This window comes from Plectropomus leopardus, chromosome 14 (assembly GCF_008729295.1).
Source record: "Plectropomus leopardus isolate mb chromosome 14, YSFRI_Pleo_2.0, whole genome shotgun sequence".
In the NCBI taxonomy this organism is placed as follows: domain Eukaryota; kingdom Metazoa; phylum Chordata; class Actinopteri; order Perciformes; family Serranidae; genus Plectropomus; species Plectropomus leopardus.
The window spans coordinates 27121826-27136343 of NC_056476.1; positions in this window are offsets into that span (position 1 = coordinate 27121826).

Below are 14518 nucleotides of genomic sequence, written 5' to 3' on the forward strand. Positions count from 1 at the left end.
GCAAGGCAATAACACTGACACCACTTGACTGACTGATCTGCTCACTGACCTGAATTTGGTTCCTGGAGTGTTGTCTTGGGGTGTGTGTGTGTCACTGTCACACAACACTGCCACAGCGCTGACCACTTTGAGACTCAGGGAGTTTCAAATTCTACTGATACAGTGAATCTTAAAACAATTTACATCTCCACCTATAAAAACATAATAGCCAGTTTATGAGTCATGAGGGGATAAAAAACTATGGACTTAGCCACTGTAATGTTACCCACTGCTATGTGGACTCCTGTTTTGAAGCTTTGAGTTTGGCATTTTAAATGTCACCATCTTGGATTTTTGGAGCCAGAAGTGAACTTATTCGATGAGAGGCTGGAGCTAACCCTAATGCTAGCTGTTAGCTTGGTTAGCACAGTGCATCTAGAGCTACCATTAACTATGATAATGCCAATGCAAATTTTGTCTAGCCAAAAATCCGGCTTAAAAAAATTTACTTATTGGGAAAAAAAATGAACAAAACTGAACTACGGATTAGCTTTTGTCAATCTGGAGTTATGCCATGACTACGTTACCTGGCCAAAGCTGTAACTGTGATAGTGACTTGTCAACAGAGGGCACCCACCTGCACTCGAAGTGGCCACGCCCTTAATTATGCATAACTGTAAGCCTTAATAACATTTAAACGAGTAAGTTAGAGAGACCAAGTTAGAGACCAAAACAGGCTGTAAACATGTTTATTTTTGCTGTAAAGTTGAGCATTTTAACATGCGTGTCTTTGGGGATTTACTCACTTATGAAGCCAGCCTCGTGTTGCCATTAGAGGAACTGTAGTTCCTGGCACTTTCACGTTGGCTGTTTTGGTTGCCACTTAGTTGAAAGAGCACCACTCAGTCTATGAATAAGCCTTTTTTGTTTTCTGAGTATACTGTAGGTGAACGTTTTTAAATTTAGAAAAGTAACTGATCATTTCAAGTCTCAAATCTGCACTTCACACCAATTAATATGCAGTGACAAATGAAGTTTACTAATCAGTTTTTATTCATACTAAAAAAGAACAATGGAGCTGGGTGTGCTGCCGATGTATTGTACACTATTCTCCCACAATACAATGCACAAATGAGAGAGGAGAGGCTTTTGCTGAGAAATAAATACAATTCATTGTGAAATACGGCTCATGTACTCTTCTATCAGTATAAAATGAATGAGTGTGTCAATGTCTTGCATATTTACTATAAAAACAATATATTGTGTCTTGTGCTACATGCTAACATGCCTATAATTAGCAGGTTTAATGTTTGCCTTAATCTACACGGTTTTACTAACATTTGATGGGATCTGATGAGAATGTCATTAGGTTTGCAGATACTTGGTCATAAACCAAATACTGGACAGATTTTGAACTGATGATGGTGCTAGTTGGAAAGTCAGAGGGTCACAAAAGTTATTACAGTTTGTCCTGAGGGGAACATGATGTTATGGCCATCCAGCCAATAATTGTGCAGACATTTTACCCAAAATAACCAAAGTCAATTGGTTTCAAAATCTTATCAGTCTCATGGGAATCTAATTGTTGTTTAGAAATTTCAGTCTGGACCAATGTTGTGGACCAGCCGACTGACACTGCTGACAGGCTGCTGGCACTACTTAAAACAAAATTCATTTGCAGGCAGGAAGGTGGAGATGAAAAGCTGCTGCTTTTTGTATTACCCAGCATTTTTGGAGCCTGAGTTATACTTGGGATTAAAAAATCAGGACACCTTTTTTTTCTTTAATCTGTCTCTTGTCTCACTTTCACGGTAGTGTAATAAGTGGCATTTTCTTCCACTCTTCATTATAGACCAAAGAGCACTTTCATTTTTCTGCATTAACACTGACTGCAGAAATCTGCAAACCCATCAGGAATATTCCTGCAGGAATCCAGGCCTGGGAGCAGAGGGTGAGGGAGCATCACTTCACCGGCTGGCTGTGAGCTTTACAGCATATCTTAAAATCCGTACAGCAAGTCATTACATGGACTTGCACTCTAATACCCAGCCAATTTACTTCAACTTTACACCCAGATCCAGTAAGGCCAGGCTCTTAACCATCCCTGTCATTTCCAAAATGTGAGCAGGTGGTAGGTCATTCCATTTTATGGAAACAGTCTGCCTTGCCATGTTATGGAATTAGAGGCGGAGCAGTTTCTATTTTTAAAATGAGAGGCAAAGTGTATTTTCTCACTGTGTCCTATATGTGACCCATACACACCAGCACACACATCAGGCTCCTGCATCATGATCATTTATGCCTCAGTAGATGTGAAAGTGTGCTGTCACTCAGCCATTAACACCCGCGTTGTTTCGCTATGGTATCTAACTGGTCATTAAAAATCAGCAGTGTGCATTTCTGCATGTGTGTAGGAGTGTAGAGAGAGAGCGGGGAAGGAAATGGATGGACAATAACAACAATGGTACCTCAATCATTAGCTATCTTTAGTCATGCTGGGTTTCTGATGGTTTTGTCTGCATCTGCATGTATTAGCCGGTGAGCCAAAAAACAGCAGGATTTGAAAATAATGAGCACATAATGGGACGGGAAATTAGTTACAATGTCGGAGAGACGGAGCAGGAAAACAGATGACCAACATTTTCCTTATTGCTGTCAATGGATTATTGAACAACACAATGATGCAAGAAATTTAAGCCAAGAGACGTTCCTTGGTGATTTACCTTGATATTAGCATGCAATGCCAAATTTGCAGTTATATACCAATGCGGAAACCTCTGTAATGAACACCACAGAGGCTTAGGTTTGGTAATAATGGATTGTTTTGTAGACTTTTTTCTCCCCAAACAGCTCCTGATATTTGCATAGTGAATGGAAACCCACTGTAATTCGCATTCTTTTGTATATTGTCTTAGAAATGGGTTAACATTTATGGTAAATTTCATGGACACCTGGCTTGCCTGCTTGTTAACATTTAGCTAAACTATGAAAAAAAATAATTTGCTGTAAGTTTGAAAAAAAAAATCTCTTGAAGGGGTATACCAGCAATTTACACTTCCATTAAAGGGATACTTTGCCAAATTTTAACCAGCTCTTTGTCAACACAATATTGGCAGTGTGTGCAGATGAACCATGTCCAAGAGCTCCCTTGCCGGCCAAAATCCATCAGGTGACGCTAATATTGTTAAATGCAAATTCAAAATAAACTTGGAATGTTGGTAAAACACCTTTAATTGATGTATATTTCCTTTTGCAACATGAGCAGTGAGTGTTTGGGTTTAGACAACAAAAGCATGTGGTTAGTTTAAAATTATTTTTTTTGAAATCATGACTTGGCTCAATATTCTGATGGGGAGTGAACAGTGGGCTCATAGGTGAAAAAGTGTATTGGACCAATCCACCACTGCTCCTGCCAGCCCTATAGGGACTTTCCAGTTCCTTACATTATGTTATTAGTGGTGGCATTTCAAACTTTACAAACTAAATGTCTGGTGGCATTATAAAGTTACGCCACTCAGCGGCATCTCATACTGCATAGAAAGGTGCGATGTCAGTTTGAAACTGGGGGTTTCAAACCAACGTCGCCCTGCAGCATATCATATTAGTGCAAAAGGTGCCTTTTTCTGTCGGAGTAGAGTTGGGGATGAGAATAGGCTGGTGCCTACATTTTCCATGATGCAACCACTAGCATCATTTTGTTTGACCCTTCCTGCCTGATGTATGCCTGCATCTTATAATCTCCAATAATGTAGGCCTTCTTTAGAAAAAAAATGTCATTGTACAAGCCAAAACAACCCCAAAACATCACTATGACATCATGAATTATTTCTTAGACCTTAGAGTGCTCCTTTTGGATCTACAGATAGTTAATACATCTTGTCTCACAGACTGTGCGGTGGCCTTTATGTTTAAATTGGGGCTGTGCCACCTCAGCACAATTGTTTGCACTCTCTAATGCAAAGAGCACCTTAGTGAGGAAACTTATTACAGATGAGGTTGTGACGCACCCGTGTGCCTCCAGGATGCCACCTGTCTGAGAGAGCCGATCATTACTGGTGCATCAGTGAAGGAAGAATTAATTAAAAATCAGCCTTGACTGGATAATCACTCATCATATACATGCAGACGAGGCGCTGTCTGTCTCCTCTGCTAGTCTTTTTTGCTTACAAATTTCCCACCTAATAGCTGCGCAAGGCTCTACTACAGATAACTTTCTGCACTGAACAGCGTCATTAACAATTACTGTGACAGTGTTGTGCTTAGTCTGAAGATCTATTGGACCACATCACCTCAGGGCTCTTGATTCGTTAGAAGTAGAACAGAAAGCAGAAAGAAGAAGGTTACCATGTCTGGAGGGTATGGCTGCAGAAAAATAGGCAGAGCTGCCCGGAGGCAGTCGACCCAGCAAGGTGAGAAAACTCAGGTGTTTCTAGTGGCCGGTTTGTCACTGCAGGGGAACAGTAGATTAAAAAAGGCTGAGCTGCACCCGGTGGGTAGCTGGCCAGCAAGGAAGAAGAGGACACCAGTGTCCTGAAGTCAGCTTACAGCAGGAGGCGAGCGCAGCATGTGTCTGTTAACAGGAAGAATGCATATTCTCACTCAGTCAGCACTGTGGGTGGTCTTGTAACCTGTGCTGGTCACGGGTGAGATTTAAACATTCTGCACTGGGAATTGAGATCAGCCGTCATGCACTGTGTGTCTATAAAACCAACTCTAGCTAGGTTTGAAAGCAGAAAGCAAGGGAGTTACGAGCGAAAGTTTGAGGGAAGAGCAGTTTAGATGAGTGTAGAAAATGGATCAGAGGGTGAAATGAGAAAAAATGGGAGCGTTTAAGAGGAGAAGAAAAAGGAAAACAGAGGGTACAGTACAGCTTGAGAGCGTGAAAAGACAAGATAAAGTGTATTATAGAAAAGAGGAGAAAATTCACAAAGGGGGGAATGAGATAAAGGATGAAACAAAAGGAGATAAAACAGGGTGGATGAAGAAAGAGGGTGGAGAGGAAGAGAGAAAAGTGGGGTGAACGAACGCTATCTATCTCAGTTCCTGTCCAGCTGCTTAGGAGGGACTGCAGTGTCTACACACACACACACACACACACACACACACACACACACACACACAGCAGACAGCCTATTCTGCCGATGGCTGACACAGATACTGCAATGCAGAGAGAGATGAAGGGAGGGCGCAAGGAAGGGAGGGAACCGGCGAACAAGCGAGCAGAGAAAAAAAAGCAGCGAGCGAAAGGGACAGGAGAGCGATAGAAGCGAGACGGAAAAGAGAAGACGGGGGGAATAGTTGAGAAAACATTAGAATGAAAAGGCAGAGAATAAAAGAAGGGGCTGCTAGCATATGAGGAGAGGGGCGAGGAAGGTAGGGTGAATGGGTTTGTGTCGTCGACACACAGAGGGAGGCTGACATGGTGTTAATGTGTGCTCTGTTGATTCAAAAGCAACAAAAAAGTCCAGGTTTTGAGCCCAGTGGATAAGTGGATTATTTTACAATTTTGGAGGACATGCATGTATGTTTTTATTTTCACATTAAGCCATTAGCATAATAAGTGAGCAAAGCAAGGGGACTGTCAGCCTCCACTGACCTCCAGCATGGTTCACATTCAGTGGTTATCCTGCTGAATTGCTTTCTGGCACTAACAAGAGTCAGGTTGTTGTTCTTCAGGCACAAATGAAGTTTTCTCATTCTTAGTCATCATATATTGTCACTTGGCAGTGGAATTCTGCGTCTACACACTATATATCACATAGATATGATATCCTTAACATAATGTACTTGATGTAAAGATACTTTGGTTATGTTTAAGAGAAACGCAGTGATGATGTATCTTCAAAATACAACAATTTTGGGTAAAGTTCACATGGTCCCGATCATTAGTCTTGGTAATCTTGTTGAGGAATGTACTGAACTGTATACTTCTTTCTTTACCTCTGTCAGTGCATTGGCTGACTTCCCAAATGCATGGTTTAAACCCAAATCACTGGCTAAAGATTATGTGGGATATACACATTTTAGTGCATTACCTTTTATAGGTAAACAAATCTGCCTATTAGCAGCTCTAAAGCTGTTATGTCTAGTTTGCTCAATTCATGCTAAAATAGGGATGTGAAAATAACATGTTGTTTACCCTGACTTATGTGCTGGGACAAGTCCTTGGGAAGGCACAACAACTTACTGGAATCGTGTCATTCCTGCAAGGTTGCCAAGCAACAAACAGAAACTTCCGGCTGAACTAATGAGTGTTAATTGGTGAGCTCTTATGGGCCAGTTTACAGATGGAAAAACTCAGCTGTTTGCAGTTGAGCAGACAGCAGTTGTTTGACGTGGTGCTACATGGTACTACTGCAATAGAACAAACATTTTTAAACCTCTGTGTTTCTTGTTTACTACTAGTCATTTCCTCAGTAAACTACACTAAGCTTTAGAACCAGTAGTGAACTTTTTGAGTCCCTGTGGGTTCCCTGCTATTTCTTCAGATTCATTAAGTTTAGACTACTAGGAAAAGAAAAAAAACATAATTAAAATAGACAACACACAAGAGGAGAACATATTAAAGCAAATGGCTCTCAACCTTTTTGCCCCAATTTGCACCGAAAACTTCTAGGTTCTAAATGGTACTGTAGTCTGTTTCTCAGTAAGCATAGCATAGTCCACAGTATGATCTGGCACCACTCCAGAGCCTTTAGGTTAAAAACTATTACAACAATTTGGTGCTATATGGCACCTATAATGATTTCCATTGCTATTGTTGTTTGTATGGTTCTGTCTTATTTTAAATTGTTATTTGATTGCTTGTTGAATGTTTTAAATGTCTTGTTCACGCACGTTATCATGGAAAATGAAGGTCTCTCTCAATGATTTCCCGAGTCTTAAATAAAGGTTTGAATGAATGAATTCTATAAAGCACTATTTGACAAAGGTGCTGTGTAGTATAAAGAATACTCTGTCAGAGGTGCCTGTCAGATAGTAAAACAGCTTCAACAAACCCCAAATTGCTTTGAGACCTTTTTTAGAGATGTCACCACACTGATGGCCAACACCTACAAACCTGCAAAAACAAAATCCAAGTTGTGATAAATCAGAGTTATCTTTGTAATATCACTTCCAACATGCTGAATCTCTCCCCAGTAAAGCCTTGAGAAACCAAGATCTGTTTTGGGGCTTTGCTTGCAAGAATGCAGGTACCTGAAATACATTGTACAGTATGTAGACTTAACAACTGCATTTGATTCCTTGCTGATCTTTACAACACGACATGCAACTTAATTATAAGCTAAGAAACCAAGGCCAAGAGGCTGCAAGAAATCTACACAAAAATCCAGTCATGCTTATCCGCTCAGATCGTCTAGTTAGTCACAGGCAACAACGAGCTTGCAGGCAGACACATCCAGGAAACACAAGGACATGGCACTCAGAAAAATCACAGCTTATGTCTGCCTTTTATCTCCCACTGCACCCTCTCCCTCTCTGTTTTTGTCTCCTCGCCTGTCTCTCATCATCTTAGTCTGCCTTCTCTCTTTCACTCCCCGTTGCTTTGCCTCTTGCACGCAAGCAAACCATGGCACTTTCTTTCCAGGACACAAGATGATTCACAGCTGATGCGATTCATGTTTTTTTGTTGAATGTCCTCTCTATCTCTGTGCCCCCCCCCACCCCCTTCTCCCTCCCTGGTGTCTTCCTTTCTTTCTGTGTTCAATAGATAGAGCTATCAGCCCGCTAGCTGCTATATGACAAACAATAATCTGATGATGGGCCAGACTACACCACTTCACAATGCTGTCAACACCACTTGGGATGTGTATGGCATGTTGTCTTGTGAGTAGGCGTGGTTGTCTGTATGTGTGAAGGGAGATACGTGTGTGTGTGTTATTGTGTGTGTAGGATCCATCTCAGGCCTCACGGGGATTGTCTTTACATTAATCCATGAGTTTGATTGATGCCTTCCTTTATCTATTATTGACACTGGTGTGTGCTTGAATATGAATGCTTGTCTCCAAGGGTGTTGTGCCATTGTTCGCCCCTATGTGTGTGTGTGTGTGTGTGTCTCATAGAGATTTATGAGCTGCAATATTCTTAGGACAGCAGAAAAAGATAAAATTCTCCAAAACTGCATACGAGATACAGTAATAACCAACTCGGAAAGCTACAATAAACATTTAGAGACTAGATGGATAGGACATTTTATCTCCCACAACACACTGAATTTGTCCTTCTGCTTTTATTGTGGAGTCGAGTCTTCATGTGGCTTTAAAGAAAGTTTAGCATTCAGCTCAGATCTACAAGCAGAACACTTTTACTTTCTGACTGGAAACGAATTTGGGCTGTCACAGAAGCAAAATATAGGAAATGCAAGAGGAAGGTTGTTTCATTGACAATAGACTCCCAGGGGTGACCATGGATGTATTATGAGATAATGGGCCCTTGGGTACAGACATTGAAGTTTTGTGTTTCTTTGTAGTTGTTTTGCATATCTGTTGGGACCTTTCATGCCTTTTCGGAATATTTTTGTGTCTCTTTGCTGTTTTTTTTTTTTTTTTTTCAATGTAGTAATTTTGAATTAAATGGTAGAAACCTCAGGAAGAGCAACTGAGGAGGGATCCTTCTTCCAGTACGAACAGAGGTGCAATAGATGTCGTAAAAACAATTAACTTGCATTAAATTACAAAAGTTTGAACAAGGCTTCGTTGGTTCTATTGTCTATCATAATCATTTTGTGTATTTGTGGTCATTTTGCACCTCTGTGTGGTTGTATTGTGTTCATTTGAAGATCTTTTTTATCTTTTTGTAGTCTGGTCTCTTTTAGCAATCTTTTGCAAGTGAATAGCCCTCACCCTGGTAGGCCTGTTCAGCAATTCATCCGCTGGCTGTGAATCATTCCACTGCTCCTCCAAAAGCTCCAAAATTGTTATTTGGTGAGAGCCAATGTATTCAAATTTTTTGGCTTTCAGCATGTCAAGGAAATATTTACTCAGTTTGAAAAACACTATCTTTGTGAACCCTCCAATTTGCTTCTCCCGATGTCTTCCTTTCTGCCAGGGCTACCATCTCTGAATAGATGTCTGATTAGGACCTGCTTTTGATTAATACCTGCTCTCTCACTAGATATTACACATGCAGTTTAATTTCCCACAATGACTTTCAGTCTTCTTTAATCACATTAGACATGCAAATGAACTGTTTTCGTCCTCTCCTCCAAATATTTTGTGCACTACCAAATATGTGGCACTACTCGCTAAAACTATATTACAGGAAAATTCAGTTAAAAACCTAAAATGAATGTACAACACAAGACTAGACAGACTACCAGAAATCGCAGTATAATATCTGTCTATTGGGGTCTTTAAGGCAATGTTCCATTGTCCTTGGAATTGTACACTATTACATTGCATCTAAAGAAGCATATACAATCAATAGCCTGGCACCAGATCATTTACATGCAACATGTCAAAGCTTGTCTTCTGGCTTCCTGGTCTAGGCAAGAGAGAATCTGCTAATGGCTGCCAGATACAGTTTACATTCACTATGAAAGTGGTAGAAAGCAAGAAATATAGAGACACAAGGGGTAACAAGAAGGGTGGTGTGGAAATATGCTGCAGTGATTTTTGTCTTATGAATATCAGATTTGTTACCTTTTTTCAGTACAGTACCATTTGAGTGCTTTAAGACAATGTGCATACTGTCCATTTTGGCTTGAAGAACAGACAACAGGGTGCAAATGACTGCAGTCATTTTAAAGTGGAAATCTTTTTTTTTTTTTTTTTAACATACATTTAGCATGTTATCACCCTAAATAGTTGTTTTCACCCTAAATATTTAAAGGTCCAGTAGATTCAGAGCAACATCAGCATTTACTTAAAGTTGTGTTTCTAGCATTGGCTTTGCTTTGGTTTTCACCAACTCCTGCGGAAATAATCATGTCTTTAGCTGTTAAATGCTTTACAGTGTTAACGAGGTGGCTCATAACTGCATGGGTGTTGGGCAGGTAGTTTATTGGAGCTGGGCTGTTGAAAACATCTTGCTACTTAGACTAGAAATGTGGTTGACGAGAGCAGTTAGACTGAACCAAAACAGTTAAACAGGGGCTGTAAAACCAAAGATTTGAAACAACAATCTGAAACAAAATTTCTTAACCACTGGAAGTTGAAACTAGTGAGCAGCTCCTTCCCAAGTATCAACCTTCTAGGCCAAACTCCTGCAGTTCATCAAATGACCACTTAAGGCTGACTCCAAAACTGAGTAAATCCCCAAAAAACCCATGTTGAACTTTTCAACTTTACAGAGATAAAGCTGTTTACAAACTGATACAAAAAATAACCCTCTCTCCTCCACGGCTCCATCCACTAATATATTGTCACTTCTGGCTCTAAAAAAACAAGATGGCAATAGTAAAATGCCAAACTTCAGGCCTCAAATCAGTAATCAACAGTAGCTTCACACATTTTTCATACACTCTGCTTTTTACACTCAATTTGCTGACAGGGAAGCTAACTGGTAGGTGCGGGTACAGTGAAGAGTGTAAAAATTGAAAAATGAAAAAAACAACAATAGTAATGCTTCTGTGGCACCCAAAAATAATTAAATTGTGCATAGATATCGATGGAGGTGAGGATTCGGAGCCTAAAGCCCAGTGTGTGGTTCAGGGCTTGATAACTCAAATGATACACTAAAGCTTTCAAAACTCAAGTAGCATCTTGAGACAAGACACCCAACTTTTGCTGCAAAGTCTTATGACGACATTAAAAGAACACTGACCACAAATTCAGAAAATGTTCTTTGGCTACACAGTCTGAAGGTGCACTGAAAGCCGTAAACCAAGAAACCCCATTAGAAAGCATAGGATTTGGTGCTGCCAGCTATTGTGTATATGGGCTGAGAAAGGGCCCCTGGCCAAGGCCGCAAGAATGAAACCTCTGAGCTGGAGGAAGCTAAAATGCTCAGTAGAGCTCAGGGGAACTGCAGAGTTGTGTGCTGATTCTTTGTGGGGTCACTGCGAGCAACACTTTTAATATTACATGCAGTCGCTGGATCCATGGTAATGTAAGAATATTGGTAAGTGCAGCTTCAAGGTGAACATGCAGCTGTTATTATTGAGTCTACTTACCAAGTTCACCAATAAAAACCAACAAAGTACCTGTAATTCTAAAATTCTTATAAACAGCTTCTTCTTGATAATTGTACATGTTTGTGTCATTGCAGTGCGGTAAAATTCAATATCAGAGTGCCATATTAGTCTTAAATACCTTCAAGTAAAAGCTCTGCATTAGCAACAACAAGGGACATTTTGAGCTTATCAGATACAATTTCTTCAGTATTGGGTTTAATTTATAGGGAGTTACTTTTGTGAATTTATGGAATAAATTAATAGTCGCTAAAAAGACTATATCAGTAACCCAAATTAAGATAATGAATAAAACCCTGCAACTTCAGCCCTTGAAGAAGGACATAAATTGTTAGACAGGAAGAAATGATAATAAAGACCAAGTCCCAGTCAGGAAATGTTCACTTGACAATCTCACACTGTCTCCAGAAAAGTAATGAACGAAAAGACATCCTCTGTTTACAAGTTTGATGAAAAATCTTTATCAATTTAAGACATCTCCAAAGGCTGCTGCCTGCTGCAGAGCCAAGTATCACTTGGTTTTTCGTGACTGTAATGACAAGTAGTTTGCCTGGTAACAGCATGGACTGAACGGTAGCAGAAAAAGTGAATATGACGTTGATTTGTGAGTGGTCATTTTTAGAGACTGACGCTTGGGACACACTGCTTGTGGAAGCGTTGTGGAACCTGTTGTTGTTGTTTTTTTTTTTTTAAATATATTAACAAATTAGAGCAGCCACACTGCATGCATGAGCAGTGCTGCACAGGTGCGTCTCAGCTGCGGCACATCTAGAGAAACTGTCTTGCTGATTTTTTCAGTGTGACACGCTGTTGTCAGAAAAAATAGACAGTGAAAATGGTGATTTGATACTTATATTGACATTATACTATCTTTTACTGCAGTTTCAATTTCGCTTTTTGTCACAGACATGAGGAAAAACACATTCATCTGTCTTACTTAACCTTTCCTTTTTAAAAATAAAAGCCCTCTGCCAATGTTTCTGTCAATAGAATTCCTTCAGTTGTTTACACAAGGGATTTATTGTGAAATATTTGCAGGACTGTGATGTTGTCAATGCAAAAGCTTGCAAAAATGATTGAAATATGTGCCTATAACTAAGGAAATTCAGTAGTTACAGCAACAGGCATCTCTGAAGCAGCGCTGCAGCAACAACACTGTCAATGTGAACACCGCAAGCGTGCAAGACGCAGCAGTTTGATGAGGCTGCCATCACGCACAGCTCCTGCATGCAGTGTGTCCATGATGTGAACTAACATTTGACACTACCTTATCCCTTTTTGGGATCTAAGCAGGCAGAGAAAACATAGGCAGAGCCAATATGTGGGCTACAGCCAGTTCACAGCTACAGATTGCCTCTTTCTTATGATCCAATATACTCAACCTGCATGTTACTGCAAGCAAAGAAAAATGTTCTTCACGTGCACCATCAAAATACATCATTAATGCTTGTGCCCATCTGTAGCCTTGAAAAGATTGCTAGTCAAGGATAACATAGAAACTCCCTGAAATACTAAAATGGAGGAATTACTTAAAAACATTAGTTTGTGGTTCAACTGATTTGCTCAGAGGTGTTTTTTTTTGCAACTGAAGTTCACAAATAAGTTGTGGCAAAACTCAGAGCTTAAGAATCTGGATTTCACTCAAGACTTCTTTTTTTTCCTAAATACTTCGTGAATTGTTTTTCCTTGATAAAGAAAAAAATGTGGTAGTTTAAAACATCCCCAAGCTGATTTTGTGTTACACTGAATCAACTTGGACCCAAAAGTAGATGGTAAATATTCCAACAAACAACTGCTTTGATCAAAGCTCGGTTTGTACACAGAAGATCAACCACCGAGGCAGAGGAAAATGTTCACAGGCAAAAGTAGGGTAAAAAAAAAGGTAGAAACTGGTTAAAAACTAAGGCCAACAGAATTGGAGCCACTATGGCATCACCCTTTGTTTTGTGGACTCCCACTTTGAGTTTGAAAGATTGTCAGTAACAATGACTATACAGCAAAAAAAAACAAAAAAAAAAAACAAACAAGTCCTTCCTCTGGTGTAAATGTCCACTCCTTTGCTTTTCCTATTAGTGAATGAGAACATTAGCAAAAGCTTGTCTTTGTTTTCATCCTTGGAGGAAAGAAACAATGTCCACTCACCCACACAAGCTGACACTGTTTTAATAGATTCAAGGTTGCCAACATTTGCTCAAATATAACCTTTTAATGAAAACAATTTATTTAGCCTTTTCCCAAATTCTGACATGGAGCAGATGCGCATATACACAGTAACACAGCCCCTTAAAACCTTCTTTGGGTCAAAGAGGCAGCAATTAGCGATTTCACAGACCATCACTTTAATTAGAATGGAGAATAGGGACACAAACAAGAAAACACACGCAGCACTGCCCTCACACGGATACACAAATGCATAAAAAAAACAGTCAGTTGCAAATACATATAAACAGAGATGATGAACAGATGTTGAAAGGAAACGCACTGGAGGGGAGAAAGAGTCAAAAACACTGGATCAGGAGGGAGAGAGCAGAGCAAATCAGGGGAGACGCACAACGGGGGTGGGGGATGTGGGGGGGTTGTATAAAAAAATAGCCCACACCAGACACAGGAAGTCACATAGCTAACCCACACACTAATGAGGGTCCATGTTAATTGAGGGTAGTAATTAATCAGTGCTGCTGCTAAATAATCCAATTTGAGCCTCTGTGTAAGGCTGTCATAATATTAGCCTTACAGTTTCAGACCCACGCACTTCACACACACTACAAAGAAATGCACTCACAAATACATTGACCTGTAGCGACAATGTACTCTGTATTACAATTTAACCTATCCATAGATTAGTTAGTGTAATATTTTATGGGCTTCTACGTATCCTGCATATCTCAATCAGATACTTTTGATAGAAAAAAGGTTTTTAAGAATAATTTGAAACTCCAACTCCATGGCCAAGGGCCATCGGCACCTTTGTTTCGAAAATTTAGACTTTTATCAATTTACTATGTAAATAGTCTTTTAACATTGTGTTTTTGTTTAAAATCATAGATCAAAAGAAAGATCTAAGACATACATTTTATTTTTTCCTCTTTTATTATCAGACATTCACTCCTATTCAATGAGGAACCCAAAGGACTTTGTTCTTATTAGTTGTTTTCATTCATCTATGCTGGAGCAGAGAGAAAGTGGTAATGATTTTTCACTGATTTTTGGTCTCATGTACTACAAAAAAGTCAGGTGATGTAGTTTAAAACCTGTGAGAGTCTGTGTCATGCAGAGGGCTAGAGGAGGGGTCAAGCAAACATAGATTTTTTACCCAGCAGTGGACCTTTTGATATGTTTTCCTCAACCTAACCAAACAGATTTTATGCCAAATCCTTGAAAAAGTTAATCTTAAAAAAACTGCAACAG